The following is a 16,696-nucleotide window of genomic DNA, read 5'->3' on the forward strand; positions in this document are numbered from 1 at the left end:
TACAACCCTTTTTTTTAAAAAAAGATTCAAATGTTATCTCTAGACTATTTCTCAGATAATTATCATTGATTAAAGAAGAATATATCTCCATTATTATGGAGCAGTTATGATAATCAAATGAATTCTCCACAGGTTTGGAGAGAGCAGGTTTCTGAATATAATTAGCTGGGAAAGATTTTTACTGGCCGAATGTTGGATGACTACAGCCTTGATCTGCTAAAGGAGTAAGATGCTGCATAATATCAACAATATTTAGTTAATATCCTATCCTCTGCCAGTTCCAACTTCTGAACAAATAATTAAAAACTATATATCAAAAACAATATCTTCAGTTTAAGAATTTCATAAAGTGTTGGTATATATTTTATCTTAAAACATCCTAGCTGTATGCCTTATTAATAGTTATAAAATAATCCCATCCGATAATTTCAATTATTTGCACTAGGTAAAGGTAAAGTAAAGGTAAAGTTTCCCCCGCACATGCGTGCTAGTCGTTTCCGACTCTAGGGGCCGGTGCTCATCTCTGTTTCAAAGCCGAAGAGCCAGCGCTTGTCCGAGGACGTCTCCGTGGTCATGTGGCCGGCATGACTAGACGCCAAAGGCGCACGGAACGCTGTTACCTTCCCACCGTAGTGGTCCCTATTTTTCTACTTGCATTTTTACGTGCTTTCGAACTGCTAGGTTGGCAGAAGCTGGGACGAGTAACAGGCGCTCACTCTGTTACGCAGCACTCGGGATTCGACCCGCCAAACTGCCGACCTTTCGATCGACAAGCTCAGCGTCCTAACCCACTGAGCCACCGCGTCCCTTTTATTTGCACTAATAGTTGCCAAAGAAAGTACAAAAGAAGCTCAAAGAATCAAGATGTGCTTTTACAGCATCATAGGTATCTGTCCTCTATTTAATTATTACTTTTGTTGAACTACCTAAAAAGCATAATAATCATTTACATATATAGGGGAAAAGGAAGATAATCAGGTCAGTTATTTTGTTTCCCAGTGTTATTGTTCAAGAAGATCTGCTTAATAAGTCATCAAGGTAGAAATAAAATAGTGGAAAAATGGAGTAACTAGTATTTTGAAAAAAGAGGGGGCTATGTTTATTACTACTTTGTAAATAAATAAAAATTCAAAGTCTTTCTGAAGTAGTCCATGAAATTCAACATAATAAATATGGGAAACATAGTGTTTTCTGGTCATTTCTACATATTATAAGGAAATTGCTTGTTTGCTTATTGCTTGCTTGCTTGCTTGATTATATGCCATTAAGTCAGTATCAACTCTTATTGACCACATAGCTAGATATTCTCCATGGTGATCTGTCCCTAACTTGATCTTTCAGATTTTCCAATGGTGCATTATCACCACTCACCTGTACACATTGCTTCTGCTTGTTCTCTTTCCTTTCCACTTTTCCCAGCATTAGAATATTCTCCAAGAGCTAGGTCTTTACATAATGTCTCTGAAGTAGAATAATTTGGGCCTGGTTATTTGTGCCTCAATAAAAAGTCTGGTTTGTTAGATGACAAATTGGTTTGTTTTCTTGGTATTGTCAGAGGTCTGTTACAGCACCAAAGTTCAAAAGCATCAAAACTTTTCCTATTCTGCTTCTCTTCAAAGTCCAACTTTTGCTTCCATAGAGTGTAACAAAAAATACCATTGCTTGCACTCTTCTGACTTTGTGGGAACAGAAACATCACAATATTTGAATATTTTTGTTAAGGCCTTCATGGCTGCTTTACTAAGTGCTAGTCTGCACTCTAGTTCCTTTATTTTGATAGTTGATCCTAAAAGGCTGAAGCTATCTACCAGTTCACTATCTTCAACAGCAGTTATAAGGCTATTGTACCTATTTAACATTTTTTACCCCTTCATGGATTACTGCCTTATCGTGGTGAAGGGGCTTGCGTAATTCAATGAAGCTATGGGCTATGCCGGGCAGGGCCACCCAAGATGGACAGGCCATAGCAGAGAGTTCTGACAAAACGTGATCCACTGGAGAAGGAAATGGCAACCCACTCCAGTATCTTTGCCGTGAAAACCCTATGGACAGTACCAAAAGGCAAAAGGATATGATGCTGGAAGATGAGCCCCTCAGGTCGGAAGGCGTCCAATATGCTACTGGGGAAGAGCAGAGGGCTAGTATTAGTAGTGCCAGAAAGAATGAAGTGTCTGGGCCAAAGCCGAAAGGACGCTCAGCTGTGGATGTGTCTGGTGGTGAAAGGAAAGTCCGATTTTTTCTCCATAAGAACCTGGAATGTAAGATCCATGAATCAAGGAAAGCTGGATGTGGTCAAACAAGAGATGACAAGACTGAACATCGACATCTTAGGAATCAGCAAACTAAAATGGACAGGGATGGGTGAATTTAATTCAGATGACCATCAGGTATACTACTGCGGGCAAGAATCCCTCAGAAGAAAGGGAGTAGCCTTCATAGTCAATAAAAGAGTAGGAAAAGCAATACTGGGATACAATCCTCAAAATGACAGAATGATCTCAGTTCGAATCCAAGGCAAACCATTCAATATTACAGTAGTCCAAGTCTATGCCCCAACCACCAGTGCTGAAGAAGATGAAATTGACCAGTTCTATGAAGCCCTACAGCACCTTATAAAACTAACACCAAAAATGATATCCTTATCATCATGGGGGATTGGAATGCTAAAGTAGGAAGCCAAAAGATAACCAGAATAACAGTCAAGTTTGGCCCTGGAGTACAAAATGAAGCAGGGCACAGGCTGATAGAATTTTGTCAAGAGAATACAATGGTCATAGCAAACACTATTTTCCAACAACCCAAGAGATGGCTCTACACATCGACATCACCAGACGGTCAACACAGAAATCAGATTGACTATGTGCTCTGCAGCCAAAGATGGAGAAGCTCTATACAGTCAGTAAAAACAAGACCAGGAGCTGACTGTGGCTCAGACCATGAGCTTCTCATTGCAAAGTTTAGGCTTAAACTGAAGAAAGTAGGGAAAAGTACTAGGCCACTCAGGTATTAATTAAATCATGTCCCTGTTGAATATACAGTAGAGGTGACAAATAGATTTAAGGAATTAGATCTGATAGACAGAGTTCCTGAAGAACTATGGACAGAGGTTTGCAACATTGTACAAGAGGTAACAGCTAAAACCATCCCAAAGAAAAAGAAATGCAAGAAAGCAAAATGGCTGTCTGAGGAAGCTTTGCAAATAGCTGAGGAAAGGAGGGAAGCGAAAGCCAAGGGAGAAAAAGAAAGATACGCCCAATTGAATGCAGAATTCCAGAGAATACCTAGAAGAGATAAGAATGCCTTCTTAAATGAGCAGTGCAAAGAAATAGAAGAAAACAATAGAATAGGGAGGACCAGAGATCTTTTCAAGAAAATTGGAGAGATGAAGGGAACGTTTCATGCAAAAATGGGCATGATAAAGGACCAAAATGGCAGGGACCTAACAGAGGCAGAAGAGATTAAGAAGAGGTGGCAAAATTACACAGAAGAACTATACAAGAATGAGCTTACCATCCCTGATAATCACAATGAGGTGGTCACTGACCTCAAGCCAGACATCCTAGAATGTGAAGTGAAGTGGGCCTTAGAAAAGCTGAGCAACAACAAAGCTAGTGAAGGTGACAGTATTCCAGCTGAGCTATTCAAAATCTTAAAAGACGATGCAGTAAAAGTGCTACACTCAATTTGCCAGCAAATTTGGAAAACTCAACAGTGGCCCCAGGATTGGAAAAGATCAGTTTACATTCCAATTCCAAAGAAAGGCAGTGCCAAAGAATGTTCAAACTATCGCACCATTGCACTCATTTCTCATGCTAGTAAATTTATGCTTAAAGTCCTACAAGCTAGACTCCAGCAGTATGTGGATCGAGAACTACCAGAAGTACAGGCAGGATTTCGAAGAGGCAGAGGAACTAGAGATCAAATTGCCAACATACGCTGGATCATGGAGAAAGCTAGAGAGTTCCAGAAAAAAATCTACTTCTGCTTCATTGACTATGCTACAGCCTTTGATTGTGTGGATCATAACAAACTGTGGCAAGTTCTCAAAGAGATGGGAGTACCAGACCATCTTATTTGTCTCTTGAGAAACCTATATGTGGGCCAAGAAGCAACAGTGAGAACTGGACACGGAAGCACTGATTGCTTCAAAATTGGGAAACGAGTCTGGCAAGGCTGTATTTAATTTATATGCATCATGAGAAAGGCAGGGCTAGATGAATCAAAAGTTGGAATTAAGATTGCCGGGAGAAATATCAATAACCTAAGATATGCAGATGATACCACTCTAATGGCAGAAAGTGAAGAAGAACTAAAGAGCCTCTTGTTGCAAGTGAAGAAGGAGAGTGAAAAACTTGGGTTGAAACTTAACATTAAGAAAACCAAGATCATGGCATCCGTCCCTCTCAATTCCTGGCAAATAGATGGGGAAGAAATGGAGGTAGTGACAGATTTTATTTTCCTGGGCTCCAAGATCACTGTAGATGGGGACTGTAGCCAAGAAATTAAAAGATGCTTGCTCCTTGGGAGGAAAGCCATGACAAATCTAGACAGCACACTAAAAAGCAGAGACATCACCCTGTCAACAAAAGTGCGTATAGTCAAGGCTATGGTCTTCCCAGTTGCAATGTATGGCTGTGAAAGTTGGACCATAAGAAAGGCCGAGTGCCAAAGAATTGAGGCCTTTGAGCTATGGTGCTGGAGAAGAGTCCTGTGAGTCCCTTGGACTGCAAGGCAATCAAATCAGTCAGTCCTAGAGGAGATCAACCCTGACTGCTCTTTAGAAGGCCAGATCCTGAAGCTAAAACTCAAATACTTTGGCCACCTAATGAGAAGGAAGGACTCATTGGAGAAGAGCCTAATGCTGGGAAAGATTGAGGGCAATAGAAGAAGGGGATGACAGAGAATGAGGTGGCTGGATGGAGTCACTGAAGCAGTAGGCATGAGCTTAAATGGACTCCAGAAGATGGTAGAGGACAGGAAAGCCTGGAGGAACGTTGTCCATAGGGTCGCGATGGGTCAGACACAACTTCGCAGCTAACAACAACTTTTTTATATTTTATGTTAGTCACATGTTTTCATTGTGCTCGACTTTTATTATTAGAGTTTGCAGCTCCTTTGCATGTTTAGCTATCAGACACTTATACTACAGTACATTATAGTAGTCTAACTTCATCTTATACTACTAGTGGTTCTTGTAAGTAGAGAATATCCTCCACAGTATCTTGATGGTTGCTATCTCTTTGTTTGATCTCCTTTGAATTAGTTACTAATTAGTGAATTAGTTACTACTATTGGCATCTTTTTGCATACCAATTTCTGATTGGAACAACCTTCTGAGTTCTTTTCTTGTTTTACGGTCTTTTTCCACTTCAATGTCTTTACAGATGTTGTAATAATAATAATACTTCTTGTCTCATCTAACAACTCTTGAAATTCTTTGTCTGGCTCTTCTGTGAGATTTTTCTATTTTCCTCTTCTCTGTAATTTCCACTGTTAGTTCTGATATCCAGTTTTGCTTTCTTTTGTTTCTTAATTTTTGGCAGTCTCTCTCCACAGTCATTCTTAATCACTTCTTTATGTTCATTATGTGTTGTTCTTTTAATTGATGATAATTTTAGTAAGTAAAGATGATTTTACAACTCTTGTACATAAATAAATGACTGCAGCAGACAGAGCTTTCATTTAATCCTTCATCATAAGAGTTTTTCATCAAGTGGATTCACCATTCTATGAATTGTCCAAAAGGTAATGTTTTTTTAAAAAAAATTTCAGACAATTACAAAAACAAATAGAGGAGAAAAATATACCTTTTAGATTGACATAATCATTGTAAGTTCTGATTAAATTGCATATGTGTGGAAGATTCTTGTCATGTATATAACATAGCATTAAAAAGAAACAGGCTACCAATCTTGTGAGTAGCCATCTAGTCTTAAAACTTCACATTCAACCTTGTCACTTGTTTAGTAGAGATAAGGGTTAATTTTAAAGTGTTTTGAGAAAAATCCATGTTGTTATTCATCCTGTTTTTAGACTTTAAATCTATCTCCTTGACTGTCCTTCGTTCTCTTCATTTATTCTGATTGGTTTGCATGACTTGCATATTTATTACAAAGCCCTTACTTCTTTGGCTAGTGATCAAAGGGGTTGCAGGAAAAATCTCTAAGCTCTGAGATGACTGCAGCTCTGCTTTCCCACTCAAATATATAAGCAACCTTGAGCAAATGTGGATATTGATAATCACATCTTGTAACTTGTGTTTAAACATTTTAAATAGTTGCAAACATTATAAAAAATGCAAATAACTGCCACAAAAATAACTACATCTGAAGGTATGTGTTGAATAGTGGGTTCAGGAATGCAGGAAGGATGCAGGCAGCAGAGTTTGGCACAGCAGCTCTTTATTGGTGTGAGAACTGAGTTGGGGAATAGGGGTTACCTGTACCCTTTATATACCTGGCCAGGTACACACCCAACCAATCAGTTTAAACCTGGCCAGGTACACACCCAACCAATCAGTTTAAACCTCCGTTTCCCGCCGAAAGCTTATCCCGGCCACAGCAGTTTCGGTACAGCGCCACCTGGTGGTATCGGCTATGCCGCTGCTTATGGTGCCTCTTTAAACCCATACATAACAGTATGTGCTCTCAAAAGTCTAACCTGGGATGTCCAACCTTGACAACTTATGGACTTCAACTCTCAGAATTCCCCAGACAGTCACCAATTTGTGGAGTTGAAGTCACAAGTTGCCAAGTTTGGACCCACTGGTCTAAATGCTGTTGTTTTTTCAGCCTGAATCAAAAATATCAGAGCCAAGCAGAAGTTGCCATCAGTGAGAAGAGAAATTGCCCATTCTAGTATAGATTAATCCCGGGGAGAAGGTATCTTTGTATAACTTTAGTTCCAGAGATTAGGAAAAGTATGGTACAAAATAAGATATGTAATAGTTAATATGGCTTTTAAAAATCTGGAAATGTGTTACCATTGGATTGGAGGAACTGAGATCCTGCTACACTGAGAGTTGTAAAATAGCTAAACAAACAAACAGGGCAGCATCAGTGGGAGAGGGTAACATACAAATATAGTAATATAGATTAAAAAAATACTTTCCAGATCTGTTTCAAATGTACATCATTTATATTCATCATCAATAAGTTTGGCCAAACTTATATTGTTAGGGAAAAAACTTTGAAGCTTTTTGGATTGCACAGTATGGCTTTTATTTTAGTTTTTAGTTTTTCTTTTTTATAAGCAATATGTGCAGTATCATTTAAAATCATAACTATACCTTAACTTTTCATCCACACACCAGCTGGCAAGGAATGAAATACTGATTCTAAGGCTAGCAGACTTATTGCTTTAGAATTGGTGATTTTTGTGGCATGTGTATAATAGAATCCCATATTGAGCAGAATAAAAAATAGATTGTTTGTATTATGTAATACACTATACACTACATTCACAGCTAATTAACATAAAAAGTCCCTTAGCAACTTTTCAGCATCTGAACTTCTAGAAAAATTTACCAGTGAAAAAAATAGCTTCATTATCACTATGCTTTAGTTCTTTACAAAACAATGGTTCAAAAATATTTAATTTCAACTATGAAAAAAAACAAATTATGAAACATATTAACATATTATTAAATGTATTATTAAGGTATCCATATGTGTGTTCAAATAAGATACCAAATGCTAATCACTGTTTGAAACTTCTGTTCAGAAATTCAATACAAAAGTAAATTGCTTAGATTGCTGAATTAATGACTGAACAGAATTAAATTTCTGAATAGAATTAGAAAGTCAAATCAGATTGTAGAATTAGAAGCTTTCAAATCAATTTGAAGAATTTTGGTATTTCTGAATGTGCACAGAAATGGATTTTTCCAAATCAAAGTGTCTTCTCTGTGTCAAATATAGTTGATCTAAATTGCCATAGAAGGGCTGCGGTGGCTCAGTGGGTTAGGACGCTGAGCTTGTCGATCAGAAGGTCAGCAGTTTGGCAGGTAGAATCCTGAGTGCCGCGTAGCAGAGTAAGTGCCTGTTACTCATCTCAGCTTCTGCCAACCTAGCAGTTCGAAAGCACGTAAAAAATGCAAGTAGAAAAATAGGGACCACTACGGTGGGAAGGTAACAGCGTTCCGTGCGCCTTTGGTGTCTAGTCATGCCGGCCACATGACCACGGAGACATCCTCGGACAAGCGCTGGCTCTTTGGCTTTGAAACGGAGATGAGCACCGGCCCCTAGAGTCAGAAACGACTAGCACGCATGTTCGGGGGACCTTTGCCTTTACCTTAAATTGCCATAATATATCTATCTATATGTATTTATTGCATACAGTTATCATTCATCTATATTTTCTGTTGGTGATGTAATTTTTCTTTGTATTTTACAATTACAAAAATAAACATTTAAAAAGTGCAGACCAAATTTGCCCCCATCATTCTCCAAGATGGACATTTTGGCCTCCCGTTTTCCAGCTTTACTCACTGATCAAAGGAAAACTGAATGTGGATAGAATTCTGATCAGAAAGGCTTGCTCAGCATGTCAGTTCTATCTTTTATTTTCATATTAGCTTCAATAAAGATTCCTCTGTGATCTTTTCAGGACCTTGGAATACCTGATCTATGATAGAACATTGCTTTCTGTGGGCTTCATGTTTTCTTTTATTTGTTTCTTTTTACTTCTCCATTACATCTAACTTAGGCTTAAATGTGTTTGTCTTTTTCCTTCATTCCTTGTAATTCTTTGTTATGTGCCTGCCAAACCAGCCTAAGTTGGCTGTTAGTGCAACTATTTATTTTCTTTTAGTATTGGCATCCTATTGGCCCTTTACATACGCTAAGTGTCTCGTGCCTGTTTAATCTTTGGATGAAGCATATGTAGGCTTTCAAAACAATGCATTTACTTATATGGATTACGCAGTGCACTGTGCCTGGTATATTATGCCTATAGCACATTTTTCTGTCTGATGACTAATACTTACATTATCATATTTGTCAGATAAAGCGTAGGAAAAAAAGAGTAATCTTATTATACACATAATGTATAGAAGAAAAAATTCTTGGTGATCTATAGCTATTAATTCAGAACTGAATACTCCACTCTGAATCTCTATTTATTTTAACCTTATGTGTTTGGGACTTTCTGTCTTCCACTTGCTACCCAATATTTACTTGAAAGTTATATCATTCATAGTTTCCCAAAATAATAACTTCTGAAGAATGGTTATGTTTATTTTAAAAGTTTGTTTCTCTGAGTTCCATAGTCTTAGCTAGAGATACAAATGCACAGGAGGGTCTCAAATACATGTATGTTTATCTCGCATAAATTAATGTGAATTATTATTGTAAATAATGCTATCCCTCCCTACCTCTCTCTGTCTCTTTCTCCTCCCTCCGCAGAATATAGTCAGCAAATCCAACATGTTCTACAAAACACAAATGTTACTGTCATTTTCTAAAATGTGACTGTCTTGTTTTTCATTGTTTTATAACTGCATCTGAACTAAAACATCTGAATAAATAAAAGTGTACCTCAGTAATAGTTGAAAATTTAGAAAAACCAAATACGTTACATACTTTTTTCTTTTCTATTCTATATATCTTAGATGGCTGAGTCTGCTGAGAAATTGCCAAGGCTACAAATACAACACTAAATCCCTTCTTTTGATATTACAGTCTCCTGTCAATTATTGTATTGAGCTTTGACGTAAAAAACCCTCCCCAAACTAGAACATTCTTTTGATAATGCTTATCCCATACTATTACAAAAATAACCCTGCTATTTCCAGCAAATGTAAGAATCCATTTTCACCGTCTATATATCTGGATCATTCATTTTCTTCCATTAAAACTAGTTTACCTGTAATGACTTTTTTTTAAAAAGAGGGAACTAGAAAGTCACAAAGAGAAAAAGAGGAAGAGGGAAAAACTCAGAACAAATAAAAAATCAGGAGCTTAATATTTAATCAAAAAATTCTGACACGAACCAGTACACAGAGAATGGGGAATTGAAAGCATTGTTTGAAGATGGCATTAATTTTCATAAAGACACTGATCAAAACCTGAACCTGACCTGAAACATTGAGAACACTGAGAAAGATAGAGCAGAGCTGTTGTTAGACTTAAGTTTAGACTTAAATTCTAATTAAATGTAATTATTGTTGACAAATCAGGATTTTATGTCTATTGTGTTGCGTCTTTAACAAGGAAGCATAGTGGTTTATCACCTGAAATCCTCCTGGACTAATGATTCCTACTAAAGCAGCAACTGAAGTTCATGGTGGGGAAGTGCGTTCTCCAACTTTGACCTTCACCAGTTGTCATCTTAACTAGTGCAGGAGAAACTAGCTAGGTTCTAACTAGCTAGAGAACCTGATTTATTCCCTTGTCACCATGACATCAGTACATTCAATCAACCATCAAGATGTTGTTGAAAAAAAATGCTGCTGATGCACCTCTTTTGAGAAATTTGGGGGGCTCTCTGGAACAGTCTCCCCCACTGACCTCTGCCTTGTCTTCTCCCTACCTATAAAAATAGTGACAACAATTTCTAGAGGCTTTTTTCTCTTGTTTATAGATGTCATCAGGAAGCTATTGCTTCCAGCTGTAGATGGTTGAAATAATTTATTTCAGACCTTTTTAGTACTGTATTTGCCTGAGGGGTGGGAGGGAGGGAGGTTAGATAAATTTGTGTTTATATCTTGGGTCACAAATAACAGTTAACAACAGTTAATTTTTTCCCCCCACAGAATATAATCTTGGCAAGCTAACAAACAATTTATCCTGGATTCATCCATTATGTTTAGACTGTGACTTTCACGATTTCATTCAAATTTCAGGCATGGAATAGAAAAAAATATACGGGCAATTCATAATAACTTAATTCCATGTGCATTATATGCATAATATATGGCTGTTCACAGTATGGAAGTTATACAAAAGTCCAATAAGAAAAGATCTGATTTCATATTTATTTTTAAAATTCTTGTATCAATAATGCATTTATATACATTTTCTTTTGCACAAGTCCACCATGCATGGTAAAATGTGCCTTCGTGTTTTTCATATTTTCAGTATTGACTAGTAATATCTTCATTCATCTTAGATAATTTCTCTTGTTTCATATACTAAAGATACATAATTTTATAAAATTACCTCTTAAGTTATAATATAAAAAATATGTTTATGATATTTATGGCAATGTTGAAAATAATTGGTGCTTGTTCAGTTAAGTTTTTCATCAGTTAATGCAATTGTGTACTTTCTATTCAGAAATGAGTTTCTCTCAGTTTAGTGGCTATTTCACTCAAACAACAGGACTGTGGCATTAGAGAAGCATATTTCATTACCTAAGCAATGCTTTGCTAAAACTACTAGTCTTAAAATAAACCAGTGTTTGCAAGTAGTCAAAATATTTTGCTAGTTCTGGAACTGGAATTTTCCTCAAACAAAAAAACTCTTTGAAAATCTGTAGTGGAATATATATGAAAACATTTTGTTAGAACTGTGTGTCAGGGGCAAATGGTGAACTAGATCTGGGACAAAATAAATTAGGCTTGGGATTTTTTTTCTCAAATTCGGATAAGAAGAAAAAAAGGCTGTTGTCAGTCTCTACGTATATACTATTTTCTCAATCAAGATAGCTGCAGTCCAGTCAAATAATACACTTGATGTGAAGATTTGTTCTCCCAAATCATACAGTTCAATTTTATATTCTGTTATCTCTTGCAGTGAGGGAGTCAAAAACAGAAAAGAAGAAGAGAGCCAACAATTTTTAGCTATTACATAGCTAACCCTTGAATTGTAGTTTGATTATATTGGATTGTCTATAGGGAGCACTGACCTTGCAGCATTTTATATGCTTTTGCCTGAGTAAACTTTGTAGAAAATGCTTAGTTCTGAAAACCAGGCAAATCAATAGATTTTTTAAAAAAAATAAAGAGCAGCAAAGAAATTGCATGAGAAGTAGGTCATTCCATCAAGTACTTTTAACATTTTCAACTGAAGGTTTATGAAGCCATCTCTAGCATTCACTTAGTCTGGTGAAGCATGATGTAGCCAGAAAGAAACAACTTCTACCTCAGTGATGGTGAACCTTTTAGAGACCGAGTGCCCAAACTGCAACCCAAAACCCACTTATTTATCGCTGGGTGCCAGGTGGGCATGGCCTACTGGGTGGGTGTGGCTGTGGTGGTCATGGAAGATTGGGTGGGTGTGGCCAAGGTGGATGTGGTCACCTCAATGTCACTTGTGGGGAGGGACACCTGTGGGGGGTGGGCAGGGTTGGGGAGATCCAGGGGGTATCTGGTAGGTGTGGCAGTAGGCAGGAGGCTCATCTTGCGGGATAAGGCGAGGGAAGGTGGGGATACCATTGCCATGAGGCAAAGCAGGGACTGGGGCGGCTGCTGCCTGACACCATCAGCCCTTGTACACAGAAGCCAGTGAGCACATGGGGGCCAACAGTGTCCGTCAGTAGCCACAGCCTGCCGGCCCTTCAACAGGCACACTCTGGGGCTTCGCAGCCCATCACCAGCAGTTCAAAGAAGCCTTTGAGATGGATGGCCAGCTGACAGATGAGGAGGCGATGCAGTGGGTCGCGCCTGGGAAAAGAAGAGCATGCGAGGCCAGGAGGGACAGGATGGGGGGGAGGGAAACCAGCCATGCTGGGATGCATCTGGCCACGTGGTACCTTGGCAAGTTAGCAGGCGGCTGGTTGAAGAGGGACAGTTGCCACCTCCAAGGCATGGCGCGGGTTCCCACAGAGAGGGCTCTGAGTGCCGCCTCTGGCACCAGTGCCATAGGTTCACCACCACTGTTCTACCTTATTGGAATTGACACTGCTGGACAACTAGGACTCTAGGCATCCCACCCCATTGACCATGCTGTTTGGACATCAAAGATTTCAATAACATTTGGAAAAATTTCTAATTTTCTGATTTTGTTTTATGTCAATGCTATATTCAGTTCTCCAAGCATATCCTACATTTTTATTAACTATGATGGATAATTAAGCTATAGTGTTAAGTTATTCCTAAATATCTAACTATCCTTTGTTGATATCTTTTTACCCAATTGTGAAGCAATGGCAATTAAATGTAAAAATTTTGCACCTAAAGCTTTCTTGGATGGAAATTATTTCTGGCAGATTAGACTGCACAATTCAATTCTGTTTCAAAAGAATATGTAAAGCTATTTGCAATATTGCAATATGAAGAAAATTGTGGATGGAAAAATGTAATGCAAAATGCAAAAATGCAGCTTAACTATCAAATTCCATACATCTTTCATGCAAATGTTAGAAAAATACATATCACAGAACAAGTGCCAGATTCATTACACAGAATAATGTGTACCTTTATAGTATGTATAAGGTGTGAAAGAAAAATATTATACATTTTATATTTGCACAAATATATAGATATAGGAAATGTAAAAGTCTGTAATGACCCAGGGCTGGGCAAAGAAGCGACACAGCCAAAGTGAAGGATTAACTCCCTTTTATTGCTCCAACTTTCCCCTTAAATTCCTACCCTTAACTGCAAGTCCAAGATCAATCTCTAAACACACACACACACACACACACACACACACACACACACACCTGCAATAGTTCCTGGCTGTTAAAAGTCCAGGGGAGCAGCACAGTTCAGGAAGCTTGGTCACTGGATGTCCTCATCACATTGAGCTTTTGTTGGGACTGCTGAGCTGAGCTATGTCACTGCGAAGTCCCACATGGCAAGGCAAGGCAAGGCAAGGCAAGGCAAGGCAAGGCAAGGCAAGGCAAGGCAAGGCAAGGCAAGGCAAGGCAAGGCAAGGCAAGGCAAGGCAAGGCAAGGCAAGGCAAGGCAAGGCAAGGCAAGGCAAGGCAAGATATTGGTAACAGCAAGTGTGGCTAGAAAAATGCAATGTTTGTTCCCAACAAAAGCCCCTCCCCACGGCATCTCTTTAAATCTTATTCCCCAGGTGAGCCTTGTGAAGAGGAGCAATGCACCATCCTTCTGAGTATTTGGGTCACCTTGCACTGACTCCGCTCCTCTCCATTCTTTGTGCTCGGGGATTGGGTGGAGGAGACAGTTGCTCATCGCCAGATGTCCATCACTCGTCTGCTCTACTGCCTGCCCTTTCCTTCTCCCTTGCGTCTTCATCCTGCACCCTCTTCCTCCCTGGTGACTCTTCCAAAGACCAAGGGACCCAGGACTGCCTCGTCCCCCTCCTCTGCTTGGTCCTCCTGTGCCAGAGAGACAACTCCATCTCTCTCCATCAGCCCCAGCTCCATCTTCTCCTCCTCCTCTTCAGACCCTGGCTCTGACAGGGCCATGACAAAACCAGTAAAAAGGTTTAGAATATAGAATTTAAAAATGAGGTTTTCAGCTTGATTCTTTTCTATTCTATGTGCAAATGCAGACTTGAACATGCAAAGTATATTCTTTACCACCAAGCTACAATTCTTACCCAAGGTTTCCTTCAATCTGGTAACTACAGAACATATGCCTAAAATAAAATGTAAAACGTTCTGTTCTTTAAAGATTATTCCATATAATGGTTTGCCATTATGCCATCCATTTACTCTGTTTTGTCTTCTAATTATGAAAAATAAAATAACATAAATTTATATTGATTTTTTTTCATGAGCAATTATAGTAAATTTTATTTTTCATTACAAAGAAAAGTATGCTTTAGCTAGAGGTCAAAGCTTTTGCTGGAAAAATCCTGGAGCAGCCTTTAAACTACTCTCTTCATCCACCACAATTCCCAACTTTCTTCTGCTTATATGTCTGCCTGCCCTCCACTCTTTCTTTTACTTTTTCAACTTTCCACTTCTCCTATCTATCCACCTTTGCCACAATTTGCTGCCTCCCCATGCACCCCATGTACATATAATTACTGTGTACTTTCCTACTTTGTCTCTTTGCTGTCTGCGTATCCAGTCTCATGTCAGTCTTTTTGTTAATGGCTGTAGATACCAGCCTCAGAATCCAACTCAGCTCCTGTCTTTTTTGTCCTTCATCCTTAGATGAGAGACAGCCTTTCTCTGTCGGTTATGGTTATTGCTGTAATTGTTGCTGTTGCTGTTGCACCACTACTACTTTTATTATTATGACACAAGCAAGAAAGGGGACAGGTTTCAGGACAACACAATGAGTGTGTGTGTGTGTGTGTGTGTGCGCGTGTTTATTTGTGTGTACTTATGTGTGAATGTGTTACCTGTTGTGTACTGGGTTCTTTTCTTGAAGCAAGAGATGTGGCGACAGAGTTCAGGCAGGAACATGCTTTACTGAAATGCAGGAACTGAACTGAGAACCAGGGCTGCAACCAGCTATTTATACTCTGGCCACTAGGTAGCAGCCAATAGGTTTAAAGCAACCTATTACCGCCCTAGAGCCAACCAATGGTGGTCCTGGAGACTGACTGTCTGAGGAGCTGGCGACTGTTACCCAGCTCCCTGCTTAAGCAATCTCACAGCAACCAAACCCACGTGGTACAACTCAAGTTAAACTAGGCCCAATACATTACATTACCCTTATTAGAAGAATCCAAATTTGAGTCTTCACCTCATGATAAAATTCATTCACTAACTTTGGGCCACTTACTCCCTCTGAACCATTAGGATTGTTGTTGTCAAATTAAACCAGGGAGTCCATATAATACTCCATTAGCGCAATGCAGAAAGTGTTTAAAATGAAGCATAGAAGAAAATGTCAAACCTTGGACTCTGATGGTCTGTAATTTTCTTGGGATAATTCTGAAAATTTCTGAACTAGAGTAATTAATTAGAGTAATTAATTATTTCAATAGAATTACATTATTGTGAATAATAATGTAAGAACTAAACATGATTCTAGTATGTTTTCACAAGGAAATATACCTGAGCTGTTTTGTATTGCAGAAATTATACTGTGTATAACCTATTTTACTCATGTAAAATAGACTAAGTCAATTCATACATTTGAATTAATGATGTGCACATAATTCACATATTGCCATGAAAAAATTGAAAGCTGGTTGCCTTTATACTTTGTTTTCTTTGAAAATAGAAAGCTATTTCTATTTGTTGGAAAGTGCTTGATATAACTCTTCATTACTACATTATCAGTGAATTTAAAGCACACCATACTCTTATTTGGAACAACATTTTTTTCAATGGAATAAGAAATTTTAAGCTTGTGTTAAAATATAGTTATTTTATACAGCTTAGTACAAAACAGTTTTTTTGCATGCGGAAGGAACATATAGAAGATGAAATGGTAGATTTAAGAATTTCTAAATAACCAGATCATAACAACATTTGGAAGCAACTCTGCTTAGTCAGAATAAATACTGAAATTTCCAGAAGTTAAAAAAACCTTTGACCTCTAATAGTTTTATTAAGTTTTTAAAAATTACATATTACAGACCATCTGTCATGTCTAGTAGATATTTCTTCCACTTATTTAAAAAGTTATCTGGTTCATTTAGTCAGTCTTGCACCACAATTAGAATTTTTATTTATCAGAAAAGAGTAATAAAATCATACACAATTTTTGATCACCCTTGTTTGACTTTTATCATTTAGAACATAGGCTAAATACAGATAGTCCTTGACTTTGAATCATAATTAAGCCTGGAATTATGGTCATAAGCCATGTTGGTCACCATGTGAACCTGCCCAATTTTACTACCTTTTTCTTTTTTGCAATGGTCATTAAGAAAAA

Source organism: Vipera berus (assembly GCF_964194415.1).
Source record: "Vipera berus genome assembly, chromosome: 7".
Lineage (NCBI taxonomy): Eukaryota > Metazoa > Chordata > Lepidosauria > Squamata > Viperidae > Vipera > Vipera berus.